General features: G+C 45.3%; 1 non-coding gene across 1 annotated transcript; it reads left to right on the plus strand.

Annotated features, from left to right (window-relative positions):
• Nucleotides 1-667: 667 nt before the first annotated feature.
• Nucleotides 668-739, plus strand: TRNAC-GCA (transfer RNA cysteine (anticodon GCA)). The gene has a single exon. It is a non-coding gene; the product is annotated as a tRNA-Cys (tRNA).
• Nucleotides 740-5,473: the final 4,734 nt, after the last annotated feature.

Below are 5,473 nucleotides of genomic sequence, written 5' to 3' on the forward strand. Positions count from 1 at the left end.
TGTGCCTGTCACTGCAGTCCGGAAAAAAACAAACGGACCGCCTGTGCCAGGGCACAAAACAGAGCCCGATAGAAACCCATTTCGAGGCCCCTTTTAAAAAAAATGCCGGAGCTCAGACCCCATGAGACCCGGCCCACTTAAAGCCCTGGTAAGAAGCGTACATGATTGGGGTCGCTATGGTGCACGGTAATCGACAAGACATGTTCACAAAACGCATGACAGCTATGCAATAGTTCAGCACGAAAAATCAGTAATTCCGTATGCTTGATAAACGCTCCGATGTTGAATGCTATAGTATGATTCCCACGGGGTACACTGCTACAGGGCCTCGTGACGCCGAGGTACAACGCTATAAGTGCCAATACATTAACATACTTCATGTTTAGCCACGGAGAGTCCCTCCCCCAGGACCAGCAGCCATACTTCGAACCCCTCCCTCACATTTGAACCAGCAGGTGACTTCAGATGCTCTAAATAAATATATTTCACAATTAGCGAAGGACAGTCACAGCCCCGCCCCTAATGGTCAGCAGCCAGGCTGCGCCGCTGCCTCCCTGCATTGAACCAGCAGCTTGCCTCAGAAACAGTCCGTAGAACGGGAAGTGCCACGTGGAAGACACACGTCAGTGATATCCAATTCAGCCAATCCCAAAGCGTAACCCACAACGGGGGTATAGCTCAGTGGTAGAGCATTTGACTGCAGATCAAGAGGTCCCTGGTTCAAATCCGGGTGCCCCCTTCGTACCTTTTGTAAAAAATTATTTGTTACCATAATTATATTGTACAAGTTATAAGGATTTATATAAAAAATGATTACCCTTTAAATTATTTTCCTAAAACGACGGTTAACGCATGCGGAGCAGTAACACTGTTGCCTAAAATTGGACCAACGTTTTTACAGTCATGCCCAGTCTGAGCACACTGGCTCAATGACAGTAAAACACGTGAAGCAGTACTGGTAGGCATACTGAAAACATGTGTGCTGTACACAGTAAGATAGTGCGTACGTTAACACACGTGCTTATTTTGCTTAATGCGCAGCGCCTAGAGACTGTATTACAATATAGAGAGACAATTGCACGGGCAAAGGAACAGCATACATCCCGTTTCTAAGTCCCACTGCCTGCATCCTACCACACTCGATTTGCCGTTTTAAAAAAAACAGTGCGTGTCTACTGTAGCAAACCTGCGAGTATGTGTTCGGTGCATGTACTGTGTAGCATATGTCTGTTTACCGTACGTGTGTTTCTACAGCAGCATGCCTGTTTACTGTTACTAAATGTACAGTAACAAAATCCTGCACACTGTTATTGGATGACCAGATTCTCAAAACAACAAGCATCTGCAATGCAATAGGTCTTGCATTTCCGAAGCTTTAAGCTAGTGGCATTGTAAATGATAATGCCATTTATTTATCTGTTTAAATAATTAACACATAAATAAAATATGTTGTCATTTACAATGCCAATAGCTCAAACTCATGTAATTGCAAGACCTATTTAATTTCAAAGAAGCGGCCGCCATTGTCCTGGGCTGCTTGGAAAGGTCTGTGCACAGGTGCAAGGCAGTATAATGTGTGCCACAGCTAGGGATAGAGCAGCAAAGCTAGATCTCGGAGGATATGGCGCTAGTGTACTGTCTATCCAAAAAATATAAGAGGGGGACTGGGAGCTAAAAAAAGGTCCAGTACCCGTGCTCCTGGAGTACAGATAAATGCAAAGGTAGGGGTCACTGTTCCTAAAGGGAAAGAAAAAGCAGAACTCTCTTGGAGTGGGACAGATCATGAGGGACAGTCAATGAGACTGTTTCGTGTTAACCTTACACATCCCGAGGGATGCCATGCTTCATCATTGGGCAGTTGCTCCTCGTTGGGCCAGCGCTGCAATGCCCTACGGTTCCCTGAAGGGTCACTTCAGCGGAGATCTTTTGTTTTTTTTGCCGTTTGATGAATGCAAGTGGTGTCTTAGTGGGGTGGTGTTGAGTGTGCTGTGATGTGAGTTACAACTGATTAGGGGATATCACCTAAACTTTTAATACATGGATTATCCTGTCAAATTAAAAAGCCTCATGGTTTAGTGCTACTAAGGGGGTTAAAATGTACCCCCTTCAGTCTGGTTTGGCACCCTTTATAGAGTCAAACTCTGGTCAACATGTTTCGCGTCCCTCGTGGTCAAAAAGGATCTGTGGCGCTTCTTCAGGACAATATATGGGTGAGTTTCTTACGCCACACTTGTGTCAAAAAATAATACCCTAACAGTGGTAGCTACTTGTGTTGGTGTTGGATGCCCAACCTAAGACAGGGTGTTACAATGCCCCATGGGATGAGACAGAGGTTCAGAGCTGGCATGCTGAAGGTTTTTGAGTGCGAGCCGCTTGCCGCACCTACCTTGAGCCCCCCACTCTCCCGAAATAATCTTTTGGGAGAGCGGCACAATCACGACCTCAGCATCCTGCTTCCAGCTTAATCTGGTATGCTCCCGACGATCTGCTGGTGGAACATTGAACCTTGGCCTGCTGCTACCCTCAACTCCGAGGGGGAGCCCCGAGAACCAATTGTACGATTTTACCTGCATTTTTAAATGTTATCCCATAGGTTATCATTGTGCCTATTCGAGTACAAATGTGGATTATTTTGCAACCTTTGAAAATTCACATTTTACAATGTATTTACTCTGGAAAAAAGTTCTTGGTCTAAAACATTATATAATTTTTTTTGTTATTTTTGCAAATAGGTCTCAGATTTTTTCTTGAATGTGTGTCTCATTTATTGCCTCATTGAGTATAACAAATGCTTAGGACTACCCTCTGATAAGCCTAACTGCTCACCCACGCTACCACAAATAGAGCGCTCATATTATCTACTTTTGCCCTGTGTACCAATTTGGGACCCACTTGGCTCTCTGCACTTTGTACTTCATTTTAGTACACTATATAGAGAGACAGCTTCCTACACCAGCTCATAATTAGCGACATAAACAATTATAAAACAATACTCCTAGCGCACATGCCTCATCAAAAACAGGGAGGGAGAGTGGGGAAAAACCTCCTATCTGCCCCTCTCAGCTGGGGTGCTCTTAAATATAAAATGGCACACGGCAACTGTTGGTATCTACCTAACTATCCCCCTTAGAAGCCGCTTGCACCACTGACCAATCAGGCGTGCCCCTCAGTCCAGGACCCTAGCACCCGCCCGAAGGTCCTGAGGGGGTAGGGCCTTTTGCCCACCCCCTCAAAACCCCCACTGGGCAGTACGTCACAAGCAAGAATGAAATGACTACCTTATAGTGTGCAAAAGGCTCCTTTAATGAAACAGGTGCGCAAGGGATCACAAACACTGGTTCTAAAGCCTTATATACTAAAACAATCTGTTATCACTATACATTTGGTAACTCTTCATAACCCTATCTCTCCCTCCCCTAAACAATCCTTCACAAACCACTCCAACCAAAATGCAACCACAAACTCTCTTCCTTCAGCTCTCACATCCCCATCATGCCTTCCCAATTGTTGTCATCTTATTCAGTTCCTGCAACTCCACCCTTACCCCCCTTGAATTCTGAACCTGGTCTGAACCTGACCAACCTTTTGTGGCCATAACTTTTAAAACTTATCTAAAAACACTTATCGAGAAAACCATAGAGTTTTTTATTCCCCCCAAATAGGGCTTCAATTCCTGTTGGTAAATGTAGCAAACCAGACATCATGTCCCACGCCTGCATCAAATACAATTCTATGCCAAAAATAGACAGATGGACCCCACCTTCACGAAAAAAACATCCACTGCTTCAAACCAAATGTCTGAATGTTCAGTAAAAAAGAAACCTTCCATTTTGCAAAATGTTGTCAGGTCTCTTTACCCCTTACACCTTGCTCCGTCAATTGCCCATGGTTTTTCTGCGCCCCCCGTCAAGCTCTCCTGGGCATGAATTCATTGAGTATCACTGTGGTACCTGACCAAAATGCTTAGATTTCTAGCAGATCAGATTTACATTCTTTATCAAAGCCAAACCTTTCACCAAACCTTTCAATTGAACCAAGTCATTTCCTCCCAGGTGCACCCTTAGGATGTCCAGACAAGTGAGGCCATTTGTAAGAGAATTTAATTTCAGCAGCAGCTCAAGCCTCTTCATGCCACCGTTGCCAAACCATTTTATTTGAACCACGGTGTCAGGCAGTCCAAGTTGGCGTCCTCCCTTCTTGCTGTCAGTATGCCTCACTGCCCATTTCACAAATGAATTGCCCCAAATCCAAACCTCAATATGTCACCTTGACGGGCCAGCAACACAAACTAATACAAAAAGACTACGTTACTGAACATCATTAAAAACCCAATCCAAACACAGATATCGTTGATAGCAGTCCTTACGCCAACGTCCCTAGATTCCGCCTCTGTCGCCATCCCAATCCGAAAGGAATGTGTCCCAAAATCATGTGCCTTGTAATTCAAAACCTAGAGGGCCTTCCTCAAAACCCACAACGCCTGCATCACAGAAAATTACACACCATCAGCATGCCAGACAAATCCCTCCGAACTCCCCCCTGCCATGCCAGTCATTGCCACAATTCTCTAGGACAAACCCTGCCATCTGGATATGCTCTCAGTGTTACACATGTACGTGATCGGACTGGTTGTTTTTTGACCATGGAAGTCAGACTGGCACCACCCCTGCAAGTACGCGAACATCCTGCCAGCGAATTCCCACCTGCAACTTGGTTCTTACCACCTCTGCCAACCAAAACGTCTTAAAAAAACAGCCACATCATGATCACAACAAACCATAACACTTCCCGTCGTCCCTGCACACCTGAGGTAGGCTGCCAATGATCCTCTTCAAAATGTCTAGCGTGATTGGTCCCCGCGCCTCTCTCCCTGGATCACCCCTCTAATATTCCTCCCCATTCCACCAGACAACAAATCATAACTCCACAGCATTTTTCCTAAAAATGCCATGCCTGCTAACTTATCTGCCTTGGTAACAGCTTACAAACCCCTATCAACCAAGATCTTAATGAACAGAACCACATTATGTCTCTGTTTCTGCCCACTGCTGTAGCCAAGTCGCACACTGGACTAACTCATCCCATGCAAGCCTGTATGCCTTCCGAGTGGATGCAGAGAATGAGCCCAGAATAAGCTGCTTCACACAATCCCGCCGATGGACCACAAATATTGTCAGACCACGGCGGAAGACCAGGGAGCCTCACCCACTGAAAATGAGAGAGTGCCTCAGCAAATTATTATGGACTCCCGCTATATGATGCACATTAAAAATGACATTTGCACACAAGCAATCCAAAACAAACACTTGTAACAACCGCCAAACATGGGGATCACTCACAGACTGTCTGCTGACCACATTTATCACTGAGATGTTGTCCACATTGAACAGCACTGTTTTATTGGCAAACTGCCGGCCCCACAAACACAAGGCCACCACCAAGGGAAAAAACTTGAGTAAGTCAATACTCATGC

This window comes from Triturus cristatus, chromosome 12, assembly GCF_964204655.1.
Source record: "Triturus cristatus chromosome 12, aTriCri1.1, whole genome shotgun sequence".
Taxonomy (NCBI): Eukaryota; Metazoa; Chordata; class Amphibia; order Caudata; family Salamandridae; genus Triturus; species Triturus cristatus.